At 42.4% G+C, this 24489-nt stretch overlaps 1 protein-coding gene across 2 annotated transcripts in view; it reads left to right on the forward strand.

The window, feature by feature from the left end:
• CDH4 (cadherin 4) overlaps positions 1-24489 on the forward strand; it is a 455155-nt gene that overhangs the window by 26487 nt on the left and 404179 nt on the right. Inside the window, exon 1 of one of the 2 annotated variants that reach the window (XM_074604743.1) lies at positions 8859-8876. The exons of the other annotated variant lie outside the window; for it this stretch is intronic. The gene's annotated coding sequence lies outside the window, so the exon portion shown is untranslated. Of the gene's footprint in view, positions 1-8858; positions 8877-24489 lie in introns of those variants that run through there. 2 annotated transcript variants of the gene reach the window in all.

Here is a 24489-nt window from a genome sequence, read left to right on the forward strand (position 1 = left end):
GTACATGAAGAGCTTTGATCCTGGAGTATCTCTACTGGTTTGCATGTTGGTGATGAACATGGCACCTTCTGGGCTCCGGCCCGTTCCTGCTGCCCAAGCTCCTTTGGCTGCCGCAGATCTGCCCTGCTTCTGCCTTCCCCTTAGAGCTGCTGCACACAGTCCTGCTCTGCCTCTTGGGGTCACGTCCTTACCCTTGTTTTTTTTTTCTTTTTTTTTAACCCCGCCTACATAAGACAACAGAGTAACACACCTAAATGTGAAATTTTGTGAAGAATTTTTGACACTTGCAAGTGGCACTTGAATGGGTAATTCCAATAACACCAGTAGGCAACAACAGTAGTCATGATGAAACATTCTTTGCCTTATGATTTCAGTGAGAGAAGTAGTTGCATCTGTGTTATGTATTTGAAAAATAACTTCCCTAGCTCTTTTCAGTCACTTTTATCTATTGGACGTGGCCACAACACCTTCTAGTGCTGGTCAGTCATTTTCAAGTCAGTGAGCATCTGCGTTGGTCATTAGCCAGCAGAGAAATCAATTAGGGCTAGTGGGGGTGTGTTAGAAGGAAAGGATTGAAATACATGAATTTTATTGATCAATTGTCCTGTACAATCAACATCCCCACAAGCAGGTCTTAAAGCTGTGCGAGAACTCGATGGAAGTTCTTTTCTGCTCTTGCATGTCTCTTGAATCAAGAATGAATCCACCAGTCAGCGGAGATTGCAACTTTTGGAGGTTCAGAATTCCAAGCTTTGATAGAGCAACAAGCTAAGTAATAAAGCATAGATTGTTAGCATTGTTATGCGGAGCAGTGCTGAAAATCCATTATATTATTTAGTGTATTTGTCTTAAAGTGATTATGTTACTAATTATAAGGCTCACTAGTCTGTTTAACAGGAGTCCAAATAATTATAATTTGTTTGCAGTTCCCACCCTGCGTATTTTCATGCAACAGGGCAAATATTTTGTTGAGTAATTGATCTGCTGCATGCCTTTCTGTATATTTAGGAAAATGAAATCTTTCATTTTTGTTCTAAATTAAATGTTTCCAATTTTCCTGCTCTTCTTCTGACAGTACTTTGGTAAATTTTGAAGAAACTTGAGAATAAGGCCATGGAGGGATGACTGACTCTCAGGGTTGCAACTGAGTATGTTCCCAATGAAGTCCATAACAAAATTCCTTTTGGTGTCAAATGCTTTTGCATAATTTATTTTGTGTTTAATAAAAGTGGATCGAAGTTTTTATTTATGGGTTATCTTGAAGCAGGAGAAACCCTCCAGCTGGTTCCTGCCTTGGAAGCAATTTGGGAGCCGAGTTCCATTGCTCTTATGGGAGCAATTTGAAGGACAAAATTCTGAACAGGCTTTTCAATGAATGCTCAATTTAGGGCGCCTTAGAATCAGCAGCAGGCATCTAAAAACCCTACGTGAACTTGGAACATCCAGAGAATATGTTATTTAATGTTAGGAAAAATTTGTCAAGCTTTTATAAAAATCTCAGAAAATTGAGGCTAAGCGACCAAAGTCACTCTTAGAAGTAGAGCTGTACTTCGGAAAATGGCTTAAAGGAGAAGTCAACATTGTGAAGTTAACTCCTTGTTTTATGGCAAAAAAAGGTAAGTAGAGTTCTGTCTCTGAGTCTACTTGTAAGTTTGCCGAAGTTTGGGTAGCAAAATGCTTGCTTGGAAAAAATACCGAGCAAAAAATTCACAATCTCAAACTTAGATAATAGTTTCTGAAAATAGCTGGGCTGCCAGAATGTCAGTATTTGGAATGAGAAGATTGCTAAGGGGAAATGGCAAGTAATAAGCGGCCTAAAGAGACATGAAAAGCTAGTGGCTTAATTTTACTGTGAGGGAGAGAAAATTGCTCAGCACTACTTACAGCATCTTTCATTCAAAGATCTCAAAGCTTGCTGAACCAAACATAATTCTTTGAAGAGAGATGTCAACTAATGATCCCTTTGCTCACCGTGGAAACGCGGCCGCCCGCACCGGAGCGCACCGGCTGCCTCCGAGTTCAGAACATGGGGTGAAGAGGGAAAGGGCAGTTGGGAAGAGGCTGGGGCAGCAGAGTGCACTGGAATGCCGTCAGATAAAGCCTGGTGGCGTCCAGACTTTAATTAAAAAAAAAAAAAAGATTTTCAAGAAGTGCAGGTGAAGATATTTCCTCTCTTCTGACATTCATATTTGTTATTCTGCCAGACATTTCCTTTATTAGGGAAAAAACTGGGGCAGCCAAGATTCTTAATATTAAAAGACCTTAGTGGAACTGTTAAAATCCCATTCTGTTCAAAACTTTAATGCCGGTTGGCTGTATTATCTCTTTATAATTTTCTTCTTCAGTGCATACGTAACTGCATTAGTTGGTCATTTACCAACAGACTTGAAAGACCATTTAGCTGGGGAAAATAGCTAGAATTTTTTATGAGGAAGAAAAGTGGACTGAAGTATTTCTTGCTTTTTGATGATGGTAGTAGTAGTCTTTATGTCTTTTTCTGTGTTTTTCCCCCCACACCTTTGCCGTAAAGACAGGAACTCCAGTTTTACTTACATTGGTGCGAATAAGAAAAGTGCGTCCTCAACTGAGATGCATAAATATAACCCCTTTTATTCTGCAAGTAATAATTGCACTTGTAACTCTCGTAGGAGCTGTTACAATGCATGAGCGAGACCTGAGAGCGCATTTGTGACGGTTATTTCAAACACAGACCTTCAGTCCAGCGTTTGTAGCCTGGGTCCAGCTGGAAGAACCGGGGTGTGCAGGGTCCCTGCACCGCGTGGCCTTGGGCTGGAGGGGACAGAGCGGGGAGCCACCGACGAGCACTGGCTTCTCTGAGTCTTGTGAAGTGTCTGAGTGCTTCTCCGAGTCTTGTGAAGTCCTCGCAAGCAAAAAATTATTTGATCGCTGCTGAAAATCTATCGTGAGGTGTTTAAGCAGCAAAACTGTTGTTCATGCCGAGCTCTCTGAAGCAGAAGGAGAAGGAAACTTCTCATGAACCTCCTGGAGAGCTGAGCCCCAAGCACTGGCTCTGGCACTCTCTGTGCATCTGATGCCAGTCGGCTCTAAATAGGTCTTAAAGCAGCTCCAACAGTTTATGCTATTTAATAAATCTAATCTGTAAAACAGGTCACGTAAAAAACCTAAAAACTTTTCTTCTAATTACAGTAAGATTTTATTGAACGCACATTATACATATAGATCATAATACTTATTAAAAAAGACTATTAAGATTTTACAGTTCAAGATTTTACAGGCAATGGGAACAGTGGAAGCCTAATGCTTTCTGAGAATCATATCTGCATTAGCAAGATAAAGGACAATTTAGGAAGATTACAAAAGCAATGATTTAGAGTACAACATAAAAATCTGCTGAGAACTAATTCGCAATGCCAGCTGCTGCTAAGCTTCTTAATCTTTATCTAGTTCAATTAAAATCTGAATGTTTGGGATTTCATTAACAACTGGGGACTTGGAAATTACATGCACTTTTACACTGTATTCAACTGCTTATGCACATTATTGGAAGTTGCCCAAAATGTCTTCAGGTAGACTTGAGATATAATTAAAACTTAAGTACTTAAAGGATAATGCAGAGGTAAAAGAGGATTATTTTAATTTTTCTGTCAGATCCAGTTGACAAAAAAAAAAAAATCTCGCACAAATCGAAATGAGTTGCGAACCAGTAAGAATTTTAATGCAAGTGATATTTCTGGATGATTGTGCAATCGGACGTGCAGATCGAACAGCTTCATTGGAGGGCAGAGGGAGTTGGATAGTGTAATTGTACCCTGTACTGGTGGAATTTTTTTTGTAGAAAAACCACTTCACATCTATCGTTCACTTCTGTACTGATGTAACCACGCTGCTATCAATTAATTATGCATTTCAAAGAATCTGCAAGTAGGCCTTTCTAAAATTAAACTAAGCAAAGCGATGAACAAGCTTTTAATCACTTAATACTGTGTATAAAAAATAGTTTCTTTCCATTAATTCCTCAAGAATAATTCTTCTAAAACTTTTTCAGAAGTATAAAAGGACTTAATTTTTTTTTTTCTTTTCCCGTCTTCATTGTTTTTCTTGTATTTTCCATGAAAGATTTGGCCATCGTTGGCAAACCTGCTGATTTAAAGAAGCGAAATAAAATACATGTCAGCATATAGCAGAACAGCCCTGTATTTTGAGGCAGCCATTGAAAAGGCTGAAGGTTTGGTTATTTGATGGCGTACGAGGATACGGACTCTTTCTTCGCTGTATGAGGGAGCGGGGGTCGTGCCGCATTCCCAGGGAGTGGGGTGCTGCGGGAGGGCTGGGATGGGGCCGCTGGGGACGGGGCGGGTCTAACAGTGACGCTCTGGGTCACATTCTTCACTGGTTTAAATTTTCAGAGTTTCACACTGGAATGGATTTCTTTCTCTTTTAATTATTCCATTCCAATGATCTCAGGTGCCATTATAGGACATGGAGATAAGAACGTTTTCAGAAGGAGTGAGCATGTTTAAGGTGGTGATGTTGCTCTTGGAAACCTTGAAAAGCTGTAGTACTGCGGGGTAATTGGTACAAGACTTAGAGACAGCCTGGACGTGTTTAAACGGTGTGTTTTGATAGAGTTAACTTTTAAAATGATATAATGATAAAAAGAGATTGTTCAGTAGTGGAATTTCTTAACACATTTGGGAAGGTTGTGTTAACTTTTGTCATAGGAAATTAAGATGCTATTCTTAGCAAAAGAAAACAGTGAGGTTTTGTCTACCTGGCTACTTGATCTTCCTTTTTTAATTTTTTAAAATTTTTTTTAAAGAAGTTGTGTTTGCAAAGCAAGACGAGTGTCTAGGAATACAAAATGCCTTCCCCCCCGCCCGTCATGCTTTTTAACAGAAACAAGCATGACTGGGTCTCTCAAGACAGGTGGAGAATACAAGACAGAAAAGTGAATTTTGATTTTGGCATGGTTGCGCCAAGAGGATAGCTGGTGTGTTCTGTCCTATTTTATATTTGTGCCTAGAAACCTTTTCATATCTTAGGTGAAAAGGATCCAGATATCCTCAGAAAGTAAGTTTTTTAAGCAAGTGAAGTTATATATTTGTCATAATGAGGGGAAACTTATTTACAGAAATATGTATGTGGTGGTTTTCTTTCCCTCTGCGTGTTTGGATTTTGGCTTTTGAATAGCGATGCCTTCTGTATTATTTAATGAAGTAGTTTCAGAATTAAAGATAAGCCTTTTGCATTCTCATTTAAGAACTGAAGTAAAGCTGTTTGGATCGCAAGAGTTGAGTACTCTTGAGAAAGCAGTTGCGTCTATACAGGGCCTTGTGCTCATACTGCAGAGGGGATCTCATCAGTGGTCTCCCCATATGGAACTGCTAGGGCTGGAGATGCGGGAGACGGGAGACTATGGAGAATCCGGCAGTGGTGCCTGGAGGTTGCTGCCCGTGCCTACGGGAGATGTGGGCCACGGGGAGGAAGGTCTGGCGGCTAGCTGTACGGCTGGAGCAGTCCTGGTGGGCCTCCATGGCACAGGTTCGCGTGGCCAACCCCAGCAAGCCGGGTTCTGCCGCTTCCTACCCTCACCCGGCCCTTGGCGCAGGGGGTCGGGGCTACGGCACCGTGAGTGCCTTTTGAGTGGGAGTCTGGGGAGAACAGGATCACGCTGGGGGAGAGCGAGTGAGAAGGCAAAAACATCTTCCACCTGTGTTGAGAGAGGTCTGGAGAGCCTCATGGCCACCCTCTGCCGACTTGGCTGTCCCTGCGGTGGATGCAGCACGGCTACCCAGCGTTTTACGCCGTGCCTGCCCCCGCTTAGAGCCATCGGTGCGAGCAGGGCCGAGTCTTTTTTATTTGTCTGGAGCTGGTCCTATGACTTCAGTAAACTGAAATCTAGCTATAACCTTCCTTATGTGTGGATGCGGAGCCCAGCGAGGTATATAGTATTTCAGCTTCAGAGGCCTTAATTTGCCCTGCTGTGTGCTGGGATGGGTGTCCTCAAAAGAGCAGAAAATCTGCTCTTTCCTCTGTCTCCTCGATACATTTAGAGGTATTTCTTTAAGGCTTTAGTCTCTGCTCTCAAAATGGATCGGCCATTACGTAGGTAGCCCGGTATGACAAGCTGGACATGGGCTGTGACCCCTTGGATTTAGGTCGTTTTGGAAACGTAGGGGGTGTTGCCAAAGGTTAAAATAAGCTTCCTTCTTTTTTCTTACAAAACAGAACACTGAAATAAATAAAATGAAGAATATTGATATATCACAAATGGAAACAGTAAATGTGTCGCTAGGGAGATGAGTGGGAGTTGAGAGCAAAGATAACTTCAGATATGATAAGTATCTGTACGTTTGGCTTCAGATAGGAAAATCTGTGCCACAGATTGATCCTATAGGAGTAATAAATACATATTATCTGTAATTATTCTTAGACTTCATAAACCTTACTTTAATAACATCCTTTGCATCATTTTTTCTGAGATCTTTTATTTTTATGACAGTCAGGCTTTTTAATTTTAATTCCAAGAAAATTGCTCCAGCTGTTACGGGTTTTGTTTTAGCTTCCATTTCTGTCATTCTCTTGAAAGCTGATGAACTGTCCCACTTCTGTTCTCTGGAGGCGGAGGGTTTCCTTTGGGGAGTTCTGGTAGCCAGTTGGAGGGTTTTTGTGTCTGAGCTTTGCCTACATGATTTTATTTTTTTTTTAAGAAGATCACAGGCACTGAATTTGCAACTTCTTTTATAAATACAATTTTGGATGTAATTCCACCTCGCAGAATGATCCTACAGCGGGAAACCATTTTCGTTTGGGTATATTCCCTTTGGTGGAGCAGGAGCTGCTGAGAGCTAACGTAGGGCGTGGTAGTTCTCCGCGGGGTGATGTGGTGACAGCAGTTGGACTTCTCCAAGAAGCTGAAACCTTTCCAGGGTTACCCGAAGAGGCCATCAGACCCGATGGTCAATAAGGGTGTTCCCGAGAGCCCCGTTAGCAGTATATGAGGCTTGATTCTGATCTTGCCTGTATGAATATAAAAGAAAAGTAATGTTCCTGAACAAGAGTAGAATTCCGTATCTGAATAAAATGGGGCTGCTTCAAGTAGAAGAGGAAATATGAAAAATTAAAAAAAAAATTGGGCTTGAGTGAGTAGAATAAGTACTTTTATGTGAACAGGTGAGGAGTTATCTTGGAATAAATCTCGTACAAGTGTTTGTATTTGGTAATAGACGCAATATTTAATTTTTTAACTTATATTTTATAAATATTTTTTGTTTTAAAATGTGATGTGTTTGGATGTGTTGTGAAGTGTTCTTTTATTGGTGGACACAGTACAGCACTCCCATGGTTGCACATTGAGTAGGATCAGGATGGGTATTGGAAGTGTTATTTGGTTTCCTCTGCTGTTATAAGTGTGATCACATTTCATGATGTCCTGAGGTCTTAAAAAAATCAAGAACCAAGAGTAAGCAGAATTTCAAGTGCAGCTTTTCTGAAAAACAGAAATTAAATATAGACCAGTGTATTCTTTTGCGTATCTGATGATGTATTGACAACGTGTTATGAGATGGAGAAGCGGCTGAATTTTAAACCAGAAAATTTGAGTACACAGTTTTATTTCCTAATAGCAATTAAATACTCAAACTTCTCTCATTTCCATCAGTGGGGTCCTCCCCGTCGCCTCTTCCCTAATAAGGTGGGGTACCCAACTGTGGGCTGTAGGCCACATCTGCTCGGGTGAAATTGGCCATGTTTATGGCCATGTGAGAGACTCGCAAGGGAACCAGAAACATGAATTTTAGTGAAAACTTCAAATAGTTCAGTTGTTGAGAAAAAAAGATTCAGTTTTCAAGTTAACGTATGTGTCCATACTGCTCTTTTTTAAAACTTGTTTAAAAAAAAAAATCTAAATTTTTAGGGTGAAAAGTAGAACGAATTTACTAACAGACATTCTCTGTCCTCTTTTTTTCTCTTTTATAAAACAAAGCCTGAGTGATTGTGAATAACTTCTGAGCAGTTTCAGTCTTTGAATGGATTTTTTTTTTCCTCAGGCACTTCTAATTTCAAATTTTGCATTTGCTAATGACACATTTTTACTATATCTGAAGATTGCCATCTACTGGCACGTAACAGCTTTGGGGTCTATTGTTCATAAATCTGAAAATTCAATAAAGTTGTTATTTTCTCAGTTGATTTTGTGATTCCATTTTGCTTCACAGGGTAGGGGCAATAGTAGGGGAAACATTAGCAGCATTTTCTTTATCATACCAAGCACTGTGCGATGTCTGCTTAATTAAAAGCCCATTATAACGAGATACTGATGCTTCCCACGTGAATGATCTTTCTATTCCCCTAAATTAAGCCATGTTTCATATTTCTATTCTATAAGAACAGAAAAAACATTATTAAAAGCTTAAAATGTAGAGTTTCTCTAAGCATTTGAGGTGATTCTGGCCTTCTGGCGTGTAATGGTTGGGTGGCTCAATAAACTACAGGCGTAGAATTTAATACTGTAAATTTCAAAATTATGGGAGACCCCTCTGCCTCCTCAAGCAAATTTTTAGTTAACCCTGAAATTCCTGACTTTCTAGACCCTGATTCCCCCCAGCGTCCTCTCCTCGCCAGCAGGATGTCAGGAGGGGCTGGTGTAGCCCCCACCACGCGTTGAGCAGGTCAGGAGGAGCAGCAGAGCTCTGCTCTGAGGTTGGATGTTGATGTGCACCTGGAGCCACCGTCATCTCAGGAACGGGGGGCAGCTGTGGGGCTGGGCGGTAGCTGCCCCTGCATTGATTGCTGACCTGATTTAAGGAGGGCAGGGGGTGGTGGGAGGTGGTGCTTGCTGTGGGATGCTGAGGAGCTGGTGTGTGCACCTGGCTGGGGCTGTGACTCCTGAACAGGTAAGGACACCCATAAGACAGTCAGAATTCTATTTTTTGCCCAGTTTCTTGATATTTCTTAAAGGCAAAGTGCTCAGTACGCTGCCTCTTCTGTATCTTATTTTTAGATGCCCTTTTCCTGTGAGGAAGCACTTTGTTGCCTCTCATGTGGCTTTGCTTTCCGTCCCAGGGACGTGGCACCTAACACTCAGATTTAGCCGTTCCCGGCCTGTTCCGGTGGCTTATGTGGAATATTTCAGCTGTGCAGATTATTGTTTTTGAAGTAATTTGCAAAAGGCCATGCTGTTGTTTTGGTGAAGGTAGCCACTTGAGCTGCGTGGGCATGGCTGGGGTTGGTGCGCTCTGGCTTGAAGCAGCGCTTGTGCGGAAGCACCGATACCGAGCGGGTGATACGGCGAATGTGAACGTTCTGCTTCTTCCACCATTGTGAAGCACGCGAAGAATCGCCTCGCTCCGGGAGGTGGCGCGTGTCTCGGGGGGAGGCACAGGTAGCTTGTGATGAAGGAGCTGTTGCTGTGCTGTAACTACTCAAGCTTTATTGAGTTGGGAAGTAAATAGTCGTGTAAAACCTGTGTAACTTGCTGAGACGTTAACTAAAGCTGCCCTTAGGGCTGCCTTCACGCACACGCCATTGCAGTTGATATCCTATCTGCTATTCTGATTTTATTTGGGGATTTGCTGGGGTTGTGTATGAGCAGTCATCCGAGTTTTCACTCCTCTTAGTATCTGCTGTTTCTCTTTTACGTAAGAGGCCTTGTCTGCAGAGAAGAATGAAAATAATGGTAAACCAGCACATTGTGCATTTACATAGGAATGTATGTCCTAAGGTTCTTCTGTATGAACTTCGTGAAGTGTGTTTGTTTATTCTAGACACTCAGCTGTTGGCACTGAGCTTTGATTTCTGCTAGATAGAGAGTTGTCAGTTACACACTGTGTACATATTTACTGGTAATTAGAAGTAGTCGTCTTGGCTTCTTAAGGCAATTAGGCTTTCCACCATTTGCTCACAGAAGCCTGTTTTGTATTTCTTTAGTGTATAAGCAATTTGAACATAGGAGAGTGGGGGGGGGGTTGAGAGGCTGTACGGGATGAACCTACAATCTGAAGCTAAGTTGACTGTAAGGATAATTAGATACAAATAACGAGAACAGAAAATGATCCCATCTTGAGCAGATTGAGGGTGTTTCTGATGTGCACCAGCTTGTGCAAACACGAGACTCGTGTCATGGTGCTCCCGACTGAAGCCCTCCCTGCAGGAGGAGCCAAGCCATCAGCCCAGCTCCTGCTGCTTCCCTCTCCCTGCTAAAGAGAACATTTACATCAGATTTTTTTTTTGTTTACCCATCATTCGATAAATACTGACTTTCTCAACTCCTCAAGGAGAAGCACCCTTTGAGATGTAAGTGCTGATTCCTGCCTTCTGTGAGCATCTCTACAAAGTAAATGCATGTTTACAGAGGAAAATGGAGTAGCCCATTAATGTGGTGATTGATTGACATGAAAATGCTTTTCTGTGATTGATGAGACAAATACATGTTGTTCGCAAAAGCTCTGAGAAAATGCAGCCTATACTGTACTATTTATTACAGATTTTTCAGGTTTTTTATTCTAAGCAGTCAATTTACTTCCAATTATAATAGGAACTGCAGTAAATCTTGCTGTGGTGGTTAATCACAGACCAACAAGCATAGATCACATAAGACGAGTCTTGGCTATCAAGAGAGGGACCATTCATGAACAAAAGCAGTTGTGTCATTCGGGTCTCCTCTGTGGCACATGTAAGTCCCGTTTCCCTTAAGATGTTCTCGGTGCTTGCCTTGGCCTGTAATGCCTTTCAGTATCATTAGATGTGCCGTGGAGTGAAAATTCCCTTGCCTGCGTGGGTTAGAGAAGTAGTTTGAAGTTTCTCAGCTCCTGACTTGCCCAAAAATTCCTGTCAAAATGCATATCACAAATTATTCAAGCATACACCTGTTCTGCATGTAAGTGTGTTAAAAGGTGGTGAGATGAGAACCTTAAATTGAGAGATCGTACCTTTTTTTATCGTGATAGTATCTTACCCTTAGAGTGACCTGAGCTCAACCTTAGCAAAAACGTCGTGCAGATCATTTCAAACTTGTGGATCACTGTTGCTCTTGGGATATTTATTTTTTTTCTAACAGTTGGGATGATTTTGGAGGAAATCAGTCCAGTTTTACTCCTGTCTGCTGGGTAGTTCTGAATCGTCAGTGGTGACAAGACATGGTTTTTATTTTAAGTGAGAGTGAGTAAATCTTTGGCTGGTATATGGTAGGGGGAAGGGCAGAAAGAGGAAAGATAAACTCATCAGCTTCTCAGCTATTAGATTTTTTTTTTTTTGCAAGAGTTCCGTTCCCTTTTTCATGGAAAAATGATGCATCTTCTGAGAAAATAAATCGCTGTGCTTGCTGAAGGTAGAGCACTCTGCCTTTGGCGATGATGATTTAGCAGGGCAGTCATGTCATTGATGGAATGCAATACTTGATAGTAAATAAACTTGTTAACAAACAAAATTAAACATGAGACTGTAACTTCAGTATTGTCTCTGGTTTGTTCACCAGTGTGAAACGGCATTGGTCACATGCCCCCTGCAACCCATAGACGTCTCTGATTCTGATGGACTTCGGAACAGGATTAAAACTATTTACGGCCTTTTGGTTGAGTTCATTTGCCATAAAGTGTGCTTGCAGCTAATTGTATGGTTTTCAGGCCCTTCAGATAGCTGTCTGATGATGATGCCTATAAACACAACCTTCAATAACAAACGCCACAGGTGGGGAAGGGGGAGCTGCTTGGTCTCAGCTGCCCTGCCTCTCTTGCTGGTACATGCAAGAGCACAAGCACTTCTCTCAAAAATAGAAATTTTCTTGCTTTGTCTGCCTCAATAGCTCCTTATCTGTGAGCCCATGAGAAATGAGTCTGTGTCATGGATCATCTACCTCTTGTGTTTTGATTTGCATTGTGGAATAGGGCTTAGATCTGATATGATGGGTTCCTCCTTTATTGTGGTAGCGCTCCCTGGCTGCACACTATTACCTCCTGGCAGGCTCTCGCGCTTGCCCTGAGCACCCCCTTTCCATAGGTCTATAAATTATGTGTATGACCTCGGGAGCTTTCTGTGCGATTCTGCCGTATGTGGCAGAGATGATAAAGCTTCCTTATCTCATTGTGGCGTTTTGTGGATAAATTCATACATGGCTCTGTGGGGCAGCTGTCAAATAACCTGCGTGCTGGCGGTGCTGCTGCTCTTCGGCAGGCCTGGAAATGTCCATCTGTGGGTTTGACTCTGCCCGTGTTTCTCTGTGTGAAGGTCTGGTCAGTGAAAGCATGCAGAAAGCAAGGTCCTGCACGTCTTCACCTGAGCATCTGTGGCTTAAAAGAGGAGTAAAAATTTGAATGACTTCCTTTAAAATTAGGAACTATGTCAAGTCTTTGTAGCAAGCTATCCAGCCATGTTCCTTTTACTAGTAATAGTTTACTAGTAAGACGAAAGAGTTGATTAATTACAGTATTTATTTTACCAGTTGATGACGCTTCCATCACTAAATCTGTAAAATACTACTTGCACTGTAATGTGTACCTACAAAAGGGCATCCTAGGATGTGACTGGATATATTTAGGCAATATATCGTTTGTTACGTGAAAATTTGACCTCATTAGCTGTCGTTCTTTTCCATCTCTGTTGTTACCCAAAGTGTGTAATAGTGAGGAGAACATCATCTCAATCTATTGGTGCAATCAGACAAAGAGATTCTGTTGCAAACTCAGGGAAGATTGTGTCCCAGATGGGAATAGCAAATTTAATTACTGACAATGGAATGAGTACAGAATGTTTCTGCACGCACAGTCCTGGACAATGCACTGCTTCAAAGCCCGTGCAGCTTGCCTTTTGCAGCGTTGCGCTGGGAAGAGTTAGAGGATGGTAACCCCCTAAACTGAGGGTGAGTGTGCGTTACGGAAAAGCTGGTGAAATGCTAATAAATTCCTTGAGTGAGGTCAGCGAAATAGCTAAACATCTAAAGAGCAAATATCAAGCACTGATATTTATGTAGAGAGAGTACAGAGGACAGGAAAACTGTTCATCTTGGAGAGGCCCTGTGCTTCCAGGAAAGCACTGTTTTTTAAAATATGGAGAGCTTTATTTTAGGTGTCTGCCTTACCCCCAGAGCACACCTCGGTGATGGTGCTGGGGGGTGGCCTCAGTAGAAACAGGGCAGGAGTCACTGAGCAAATACTGCACACACACACACACACACACACGTGTATATATATATATATATATATTTAAAATCTTACTATCCTGACACTTAGGAAATGAGGCTGAGACTGATATAGCACCATCTTTTAGAGCCCGTGCATCCAGGCTATGTCTACAACAAATTGACCAGAAGTTGATTACAAGCTCTAATTCTTCCAGGACTCACCGAAGAGCTGCCTGTTGCCATCTCTCTTGCTGTCCAGGAGATGGATCCCTGTGTGCTGGAGGTAACGACCTTCTGGATGCTTTCTAATAAAACAATGAAGAGCTGACTTTATCATCCTTAAAGTAAATTACTTTTGAAAAATGCTTCACAAATACCAAGGGTGCTCTTTAGATGGGGATGTTTTCTATTAGAAAGTCTTGAATATTTTTCTGCCCTGAAGTGGAAAAGTTCTCTCAGTCCAGTGAGGTGTACAGGAATGGCTCACACGGCGAAGGCAGGGGCATTTTCTGTCTAGATCTGTTGAGAAGAGCAGTGTCATCAGATTGGTTTGTTTTAAATTGTCTCAAAGGAGGCGTAGTAAATTATGATATTTTTTTTTTTTTGTTTTTGTCCTATCAACTCATTATGTCACCTTCTTTCCTCTACCTAAAATGATCCTGGGTGAAGATGTGGTAAGTCTAGTAGTGTCTTAAATGTTTGTGTCGGCCTCTGTGTGATGCCAAGACGACGGCACTAACACTGTGGCACCGGGACTGCGGTTTTACAGGAGGGAGATTGAGGTATTTCCTTGTCAGTCTGAATAGCCAGTGTCTGGACGTGTGTCGAGCCGCTGTCCTGGGGCTCAGCCCCGTGGTGGTGTGGATCTGGTGTGGCTGGTGCTGGTTACGCCAATGGCTCAGTTCCCCGGTACATCTCATTATCTGTTTGTGTTAATATCAGATAACAACAAAAACACTAAGCTTGGCCCCAGTGTCCTACTGTGGGCTTCCTGCTGACTTGTTTATGCCGCCTTATCCCCCAGGTTTGTCTGTTGTCATAGTTCCCATTTTCTTTCCGTTTTCGAAAGCAGGACAGGAGGTCTCTATGGAGACAGGCATCAGTTCCACTCCATGCGCTAAACTGTAGGGGTTGCTGTAAGAGCAGAGCTGCGAACACGCTCCGTCCCCTGTGGAAGCCAAAAACATTGCCATGCTGACATCTCCAATCCCTTGTGTCTCTGGGAATTAACATTTCGAGGTCACAACATCTTCGCTATAACAACACTGCGTGCCATTACCTTCATTGGTGATAACAGGAACATCATCTCTGCACGGTACAAATTCAGCTTTCAGGATTTTTTTTATTAGCTGCATAAAAGACACCAAACCATCCCAATGTGTCTTTAGAAGTAGGACATATGAATTTCATCTGAAGTGAGAAAGTCAAGTGTAGATCCCAGTAAGTCACTGGGACGTGGGCAAAAAACTTGGAGATGGCTTTGCCATAGAGAAGGAAGTTCAGGAGTTCCCTTGGCTGGTGCACGTACGTAGCTACTCAAACTCGTGCCCGAAGGAGCTGGGCTGCTGAGCAATGTCGTGTAAAAGATGTGACTTATGGCTCCAAAACCCTCAGAGCAACAAATCACTGGAGACAGGGAGGTATCTGTCTCACCTGCTGTCCTTGTTTGGGGCTGAACGCTGTTGTCGGCTGAGTGATGGATATGATGGGAAATGTAGTCAGGTTTGGCTCAAACAACCTTTATTCGTGTAATGATGAGGTAGGTGTTACGGGTGTAATTTTTAGAAGTAGCCGAGCAACTCGGGAAGCAAAATCCATCAATGGCATAATTGCTGAAGCTCAGGTTCCTACATCACTGGCTGCTTCAGGTGTTACTCTGTCACGGTTTTGGTTTGTGCCCAGCTTCCTCTGAAATGGAACCAAGGACCTAGGGGAGCGCGGGGGGGTGTGTATGTGTGTTTCTGCCCGAATGCTTTCGTGTGTGTTGATCTGCAATCACAGATAGCTGTACAGGAGAAGCCTTTGCTCACAAGGCAGATGAAAGGGGGAAATCATAACTGCGGCTGCTGTGAGAACAGAGGGGTTGAATTGTGCAGGATGAGTAGAATCTGAAAACTCCACCAGATGAGGAATAAAAGACTTACCTGATGTTGTGCGTTTCACTTTTTTCTCCCGGAGGGGATGGTACTGATCTTGTACGAGGTTTACTTCAGAGTCCTGAATGGACTGGTGGTGCTGCCTGACACGATGCTGAGAAAGGTGTCATCTCTTGTTAGTTTGCAGCATATGCTATGGAACAGCAGCTGAATTTTATAGCAAGTTTCCTGGATAGTGCACGCGTAATTAGCTGGGTGTACTTTTGATAGCCCATTGGCTGAGCGGAACCCTGAGGAGTGTTTAAAAAATCAGCGATTGAAAGGGGACGTACTGGTTTATTTAGTGTTATGACCCTGATGGAAAAAAAGTATTTCTAGATCTGGTGTCACATCAAGCGCCCAAAACCCGTAAGTGCAGATCAGCAGTCTGCCTGAAAGCTAGCCTCTGAACCTTGTCTTTCCGGACCGGTGGTCCTTCGCCTGTCACTGGTAGCCCAAAGCTGCGTAGCACAGCACCAGATTTAGAGATAAGCGGTGAGAATGACCGTACAGTATTGGTAATGAAACAAAGGTCAAGTTCTGCCACCCGATAAATCTGCTTTCTGTTAACCTCCTTGCGTTCTATGAAATTAAGATTAATTCAGATGAAGTCATCAAGGGATATTTTGGTGGGCAGAGGGTTGGTGTAATGATTCCAAGCCCGTGCATAGTTCACGAGAGGGAGTAGTCCCCGTGGGCTGCTGGCAAGAGATAAAATATTCCTTTTAATACTGTAATGTCTTTTGTGGGTTTGCGAGTCGCTTCCCAGCGGCTCCTTGGCCGCAGGTGGCTGGGCCTGGCGCAGCGTGGACCTCTGTCAGGTTAATACCAGGTCCCTGGGAGCTCCCCTTCTTGGCGTGTTTTCACAAGCAAAGACAATTAGGATTAAAACCACCGTTATGTCGTAGTGGAAGTTAGTCTTCAGGGCTGCTGTTGTAGTTGGTACAGAGAGGGGGGTCTCTGGAGGGATTCATTTTGGCTCAATTTGGGTCATCCTCTGGGACTGGCTGTTGGAAGGGCTCGTTTGCTACAGACACTCTGAATGGGTTTTTCTGTATTTCTCCATACTTCTAAGATGTCACTGTTCCTTTACCATTGATGAAACGTTCCCAAAGTGTAATGATTGCTTAAGGCAGTGACTTTGGCCTGCACATGGTATTGAAAGAGTGTCACAAGATTGTACTCCTCACCCTGGGTGAAGAAAGCGAACAGAAAAGTCTTCTGCCTTACTGACATACTTCCATTTTCTAGTAATTTATAGATATGAGCAAATGTAGGAGCTGCAGATAGGAGCAAATAAGAATAGGCACTAAGTCAAATAACAAAATTTTGAAAAGGTCAAATTAATATATTTTTACAGCTGTCTTTCACAGAATGAATGAGGCATTAAAATTCTGATTATAAGTTCTCGTGAGAATGGATTGTAATGAGAACAGGAACCAGCACATTATAAATCCGCTCTCCTGGTGATAATTTAACTAGAACAGTAACTGGTACAAATGTAATTCATTAATTCATTTTTATGACAATTTAAAGACTGAAATCTGGTTGTTATCTCGTGGCCTTCTTGTGCCGTATCTAGGACATTTTTTGTAGTTACAGAGTTGAAGTATTGAGACTAAGATACGTTACAAAACCGACGGATGTAAACTTCCTTGGAGCCCACCTTATCCCAGTTGCTGCCTTTTATAAAGTTCTTGTTTCACTTAAGATCGGGTTGAAAGAATATTAAGAAGTAGCTCTGATTTGTGTTTATTTAGGACAGATGGCTAATTTAACTACTCTGATCTCAGTTTCTTATTGGACTACATCCAGCGATCCCTGATAGTCTAATATCTGAATTCAACATTTCCCCAAACCATCAGATGCAAATAGCAAAAGTAATTAAAAGACTGCTTCGAACTGTAAATATCCATTAAAAAGTGTGAAATTTTTGCTAATAACATTTGTGGAGCTTTAGTTATTTTGAAGAGTTTTTAGTTGCACTGACAGTAAAGACTGACACCAAATATGGCGAGTGGTTTTGTTTGTTTATTTGGGTTTTTTTTCCCCTGCTGCTTTCAAAGTATCTTAAAAAAGGCCCTGTAACGTGCCTGATGGTCACAAAACTTCTCACCCTTGTTTTAGCCGGGGAGCGGAGGGAGGGATGCTTGGGGGTCGGGGTTGTTGAGGGTTTAGGGCTGTGGCTCCTGGTGTCCACCGTTACCTCTGCGGGGCTGGGGGGCTCCTTGTCATAGTCGTAGCCTTAATAGAATATTGTTCAGATAGTAGAAAAGACCTATATGCAAGCTGTTAGGGTGTTCGCTTTAAAAATGGGTTTATCGGAGAGTAATAGTTGTAGTTTGAATTATTAAACTGGATGTAGACACTGATAGATCTTCCTTGTAAATAACAGTGTGTTTTCATGGAGTGTCTCTTTATTTTGTTTTTTGCAAACATAAGTTCTTTGCATTCCCTAGTCACACCTTTAGTGTTAATCTCGTCAGTGAAAGTCTGTTTAGACCACAGAATTTCAGGAGTGTTATATCCAAACTTGATTTTTGTCCTTCCTGCTCCCTAAGACAGCCTCTGTATTAGACTGCAGGTTTTCTATTTTAAAGACCTTTATAAATACCTAGATTGTTGAGTTCCTACAACAACAAAAAAGAAAACCTTGCAACAAACAAAACTGCAATAATGTCCTGAATGATTAAAATTCTGAGTATAAGCAATAAATTGTTTCCCAGAAGCCGCAGACTGATGGAACAGCAGCAGTAAACTATTGCACAAGAAAGGTCTCCGTGTTAATTTGGAGATGCTTTGTGCAGTGTCACAATGGAGTACAGGTTGGTTAAAATGAAGAGATGAACGCTGCTGCAGAGTGATCATTGGAAAAATAGCTTACGTGGAGAGCTGCCCCTGTGACTAGTTTATGCCAGCAGCGTGTGTGTGCTGTCTCGGGGGACGTGTGGCAAAGTAAAAAGCTTATGGACCTGCATGAACACAACCAAAACTTCTGCTCTAGGCTATCGGGGGAAGTACGGCATGAAGGTATGGTGCGTAAAGCTAAAATGCCCTTATTTGTGCTGCTGTGAAGTGGAGGGGAGAGGCGGCATCTGTGGTACTGATCCCCTTCAGCGTTTCATCAGTTTGGGGTCTGAGGTGGGTGTTCCTGCTGGTGGGCTCAGGGTCAGATGGGCCAGCTAGCCACTCCAGCTCTCCGGCTCGCTCCTCTCCAAGAGAGCGGCCATCCTCTTGCTGTGTCTGTTACTCATACTCATTAGGAGAAATTAATACTAAAATGGCCTGGTGACAGAGGGTTTCAGATCAGATCAGCGCCCCGGCTGCACAACTGCCAGCGGTTTCTGGTGAACAGCAGTAATTCAGTGTACAGGTGGGGATGAGTCTTGCCTTGAAGAAACAGTCACCCTTTAATCGAGCCCAACATGCTGATGCTGTGTGTGCAGCTTTCCTTTTTGAGGAAGGTGGGCTTTGCTGTGGGTTTTGCCTGTCCACGAGACGCTGGTGCTTTTAATTTAGATCTTGCTGCCCAGAACACACTTCATTCCATGGGCGTCACCCCGAGGGTAGGTGGTGGTGCTTCCTAGTATTCAGTTTCCTTTCTACTGTGGATCAACATAACTTCATTGAAATTCAGCTTTTCAGCTGGAACCGAGTGAGAAATGGCCTAGAATGGTTGATTTTTAGCTTACGGAGACTGCAGGAGTCCCCAGCTCCAAGTTCTGGGAAGGTCACTTGGTTCCTGTGAACTGGCGATGGCTCAGATGCTCCAGCCGGAGAAGCTGCTGACAGCAGGAGTGAGCCGTCCAGTAGAGTCTCCCGTTTTCTGCCATTTTCATGACTATATGAACTTAACTGTAGACTATTTTTGGTGCCTCAGAAGTGATGCAATGTTTGTTTGTCAGATGCAGAAAAGAGAGAGTGAAAACTTAAGCATTTGCTCTAATTTCAAAAGTTCTTGCAAGGCAGTGGGAATTTTTGCCGTGGCAAATCTCGCATGGTTTTTGACAGGATACAAGAACAATCTGTATTTTAATAAACATGATGACTGAGATTGTTGCTGAGTGAAACTAATAAGATGAAGTATGTTGACAAGTCATGCCTTTGTGTTGTTCAGTCTAACTTGAAAAGTCAGCAGTACTGGGCAAGTATGACTTCTGAAAACGTGAATCTATTTACATGATTTGAAAGGTAATGTTGAAGCCAAGTTGTTAATGGGCAGCTTCAACACTTGGTTTTATATGCTGAATAAAAACTAATAGGTCAACTGTAATGTAAAAATGCGCATTTTATTTTGGCTGTTTTTAGGATTAAGGCACATATTCAGCGTAACAAGAAGAGAGCAATAACCTTCTTTTGATTTGATGATATACAGCACCTTTTATGTAAACCCATGAAAAGTGATTACTGGTATCATGAGGAAACAGCACCTTAGGGAGATTACTAGGCAAGGCGAACAGCTGGAACCCATAATCTCCTAAACGTCTGATTGTCTGTGGATCACCATGTCTACCCCAGGGTGCTATAAGCAATAGTTTTTTTAATTATGCAAAACAATAAATTCTTTGAAAATTTTGAATTTAAAATTGTTGGTAACTGTGAAATTTAACCATGTACGAAGCCAGATGTTCGACAGAAATTCTTCGTTTAGGACCCTGCAGAACTTGTTTTTGTATGTAGATATGAGTCATTTCCTATTATTTTCTTGACATTTAAGATGAATTATTCCATCAGTTTCACTGAAGTTTAATTTAACTGTAGGAATACGTATATCTAATCTATTTGACAGTTGCTTTTTTTAAGTTAATTTAAAAGAAATTTAACTGCATCTTTAAGTGAAGTAAGTTCAGCTTTGTGGGTATTTGCATTGATTTGATTAGATAAGCTTAAAAAAAATAAAAGGACAGCTTCCGTGAAGATAGAGTGACTGTTTTATTTCTCTTTGTGAGCACAAACCTGTTGAGAAATGTTGCTGTCTGTCGAGCCGGCAGTTGTGCCCGTGTCGTTACTGCTGTGTGTTAGTGCTGGAAAGGCAGTCGTTTGCGTGGCGTTCCTACGGGGCTTAGGCCGTACAAAGTCACTTAAATTACGAAGCGTGAGCTATGCTTTAAAAAAGGTAGCTAGATCGTTCTTAAAATCTTACTTCAGTCATCCTCTTCTCTTTTTAGTTTCTTACTATTAAGGTAAAATATCCAGACCCTTTCCGGCACATCAATGATCTGCAATAATACGTGTTTTAAAAATTCCACGAAGCCTACGCAGGCCCCGGTGCTGCATCCTCTGCTCCTTCCCAGCGGCGCGGTGGGTGCTGCTGGAGTCGGGGCCGCGCTTCCCTTGGTGCCAGTCTCAGCATATCGAGCTCCTCGTGTTGGTGACACAGTACGAGGAAACAAAAATGACTGTTTTCAGCCAGGCATCCTGCTCCCCGCGGACTGCAAAGCCCTGATGTCGCATTGCGCGCTGCTGCCTCCAGAAGTGTTTTGGAGAGGGATTGTCGTATATTCAGATACCTGCTGGAGATGTCTGCATGGTGTGTGTGCGCCTGTCGGCTCTTTCAGTGTGCTAATATTTCTAGCAGTGTGTGTCACTCTTTTCTCCCAGAATTCTCGTGCCTGTTGCCTGGTCTGGATCCCTTGGGGAAGGGCTGGAGAGGCACCTGGGTAAAAAGGTGTTTGAGCCTCTATTGTTCCAATCCTACTTTCTGAGAGTCTTCCAGGAGGGTGTTCCATTATCTCTGCAGCTGGAGGTGCTACCGAAATCTTCAAAGCCAGCTGTTGGACTTAACAATATAATTTTCACCTGAAACTTTTTGTTCTAGCAGGTGATAATGATTAGGAGTTGGATATTAAAAATCTGTGTTTTCCCCAGGATGAGGTTTTAGCCAGACATCAACACAGGCAGAATGACTCTGTAGCTCAGTGCTGCTTGCTCTCATCTTAGACACCCTCTTGCAAGCAGCTGCATCATTCTTGAAATGTCATCATAAAGCTTGTCAAACAACTTCTGCCCCTCAAAGGCAGATTCTAGGTGATCTAAGTGTATAATTTGCATGTTAATTTAAATGTGTGAACCAGTTTGGGGTCAAACCCACTGGTTTGATGAAAGCATTGAGAAAAGGTTATCAAACGTTCCAGACGAGTGATTAACAGCGTTGTGTAAGATAAACATCCGCCGCTTCTTGGCACTTGTGGGGGTTCGTTAGGAAGCCTCCGTTCCAGGAGGATCCTCAAGTCTTTGAGCATTTGCATTATCTGCAGTAGAACAGCCACGTCCTTAAAGATAAGCACGTGCCAAAGCACCTTCTTGGAGTATGCTGGAGGACAGGGCAGAACAGCGCTTCCAGGTAGATTTATGATCAATAAGCTTATGACAGTTCATGTATAAATCTAATTGCTTAAAATGCAGTTTTTGCTGTGTGTGACTTAATCTTTTTCTGAGTGGTGGGATTACCAGTTACTTCAGGAAAAAATAAAGCTTTCTTCATATTTGAAGTTCCTCTGATTATGTGTCCCTGAATAGAGACAACACTTGGAATTCTTCATCACGTGTCTTTCTGTAAATATTTCTTACAGAATAGTAATTGTGCCTTACAGTACTGAGAAGTTAAATTTTCACGAAACTGGACTTTCAGATCAAGGTGAAGGCTGTCGCCATTGCGTGCTGGGATGCTTTTTTCTTGAACAGTTTGTATCCATCCCGTATTGGCGGGGGATGGATTATTTGGCCTAATTGTTCTTGCCTACCTCTAATTTCTCTAGTTTTATCATAGCTAGGACATTAAAAATCATAATGGGCAGAAACTTCCCATGCCAGCTGCTAGACTACTTGTAAATTCTGCTCTGGGACCAGTACTTTTCACTCATCTTAGGATTTATTAATGATTTAAAAATTTTTTTCATTATTCTTGTTTTTAAGTGTTTCTCACTTCTTTTCCAAATTAACATGCTGTGTGATGTTCCAGTCTGAGTCATTCTGGGATGTTAGAGGAATCCTGAGGTAGAGAAGGACAGACATTTAACCTCAGTGGGCGGGCTGGGTGGTAGCGATGGTTTAATGACAGTAACGCGTGCAGAATTTTAATGTTTCCTCCAGGTTTAGTATGTTGATATTATCTTAAGTAACAATAATTCATATAATGATGCGTTGAAATAGTGCCTTAGAGGCTCATTACTGAGCACAGAATAAGCCTCCAGAAAGTTGGTGGTCTCTGGACTAAAGCAGCACTAATGCCGCTGCGAGGTGTCAGGTGGGTACCAACAGATGGAAGACACAGGAAAAGGAGCCAAAGCTGGAATGAGTTGAATTTCTGTGCTGCTGGGTTTGCGTTTTTAAATATTGATGGATAATTCATACGGTCACTTTACAGTAGGATTCAATCCTCCTATTTGGTGTTTTCCGAGCAGCTACAGATTCACTAAGCCTGGCTTCTCTGTGGGTTTGATACCTGCTTACTGCTGTTCCTGGCTCTGTCAGTTCACCTGAATACCTCCACAGCTCTCTGGAACCTCTCGGTTGGTGCTGAGGTGTCCAAGGGCTTTGGGCAGACTCATTGCTGGTGTTCCCACAGGTGGTGTGTGGGTGTAGGGGTGTTGTGCAGCCGTGCCAGGCGCAGCGATGCCGGCGTGCGGCCGGCGGCGGTGGCTGGGCTGAGCCAGCTGCCCCATGCTGTTCCTGCTTCCATCGTCCATCCTGGTAGGAGTTGTCGCATTGCTTTCCCTTTGGGAGAGGTGCTTGAGGTGGTTTTGGGAGAAGTACTGATCTAATTCAGTCTCATTCCCTTGCTTAGCTCGTGCGATGAGATTTTATCTCTCTATAAGAAATACTAAGGTTACAAAGCTTGAAAAAAGATGCGTAAGGTGTCTGTGTACCGCTTTGAAAATTTTCCGTCTCGGAGAATCTTGATATACTGCTACTGTCTTTTTTTTAAATACATAACCTTTATTTAAGAAAAAGCATCTACAGAATTTACCTGGAGAAATCGTTCCAGAGCACAGTTCCTCGTGAAATGTTAATGAAATACCGTCTGTGACCGACTCTGTATTTCTCCATTCAGGATCACAGCAGTAACTCTCCTTAAAAACTAATGTTTGATTTTCACGATGGCATTCGGGGAAGAAGAGTCCTGATCAGGCTGCTCCAGGCTTGCCCTTTTGCTTTCCTCTTTGCTGCAGTGACTGCAAGACGGAGCAGATGATAGCTGTACCTAAGGAGCTCCATGCCTCCCTAGTCTTTGAAAAGAAATAAAAAATCATGTCCTCATGCTAAACAGAGCCGCATCGGCAGCTTTCTTAGTTAAATAACCAATAGTCTGTTTTATGTTTTTATTTAGAGCAGGGAATTAAGTAGCTCTGGAATCAGGTTAGTAAACACTGCGGTCTGGCAATTAGGAAGTTGATTGGGGACCTAATTCACTATAACATAGTCCATCTTTTGCCAGGACTGTAAATATCTCCTTATTGCTTAATTCTACAATATCGTTAATAGGAAACCTGATCATTTGTAGGAAATCAGCCGTACATGTGCTAGGCTCATCTGTTTGTCCTGCTCTCCCTTTTTTTTTTTAATGTGCGTTTGCAACAAAACCAACTTGATACAGATAAAAAAGGGCAAATGGTAATGGGCTCGAAGCTGAGAGCTCTTAGCTTTTAACACGCAAACCCTTGAAGTGGAGGATTTGGGGATAAAGAGACTTTACTTATGGGTTAGAGATCCTTTGTTCTGTGCTCAGCTGTAGTTTTTTTTGTTTGGCTTGGTTTTCCTATAGCATTAGTAGATGGCAGGTTGCTTGCAAAGTAAAGATACTTAATTCTAGGGTCTTGAGCTCATAAAACATTTTTAAAAATGCAAAGGCAGCACTCACTGGCGGCCCTTTGGCACCCATGACACTGTGTCAGGATTATGGATTACTGCCAGTCGTGCATTTCAGTCTGAAAAATTGAGTTTTAGCTTTCTGAGAACACGCTGATTGTAAGAGCAGTCCATAGCACTTAAACTACTTGTACCAGGCACCCTGGGCCTCCTGAATTCACAGTAGCTATATGCTTCACTTGAGGCTTGCAGCATAACTTTCAAGTGATTTTGTGAGAAAAGGAATAAAACTAAATTGTAAACCTTGAAAAATATATACCAAAGAGATCATGTATGTTGCGTATGTAGAGTGGGTTCCCATGGGACTTGAACGTGGGCAATTCCCAGGCCAAGCAAAGCTTATTGCTAGAGCCAAGCAGAATCGCAATCAACTGTAAAATGAGCTTTTGA

Source organism: Larus michahellis, chromosome 12 (assembly GCF_964199755.1).
Source record: "Larus michahellis chromosome 12, bLarMic1.1, whole genome shotgun sequence".
Taxonomy (NCBI): domain Eukaryota; kingdom Metazoa; phylum Chordata; class Aves; order Charadriiformes; family Laridae; genus Larus; species Larus michahellis.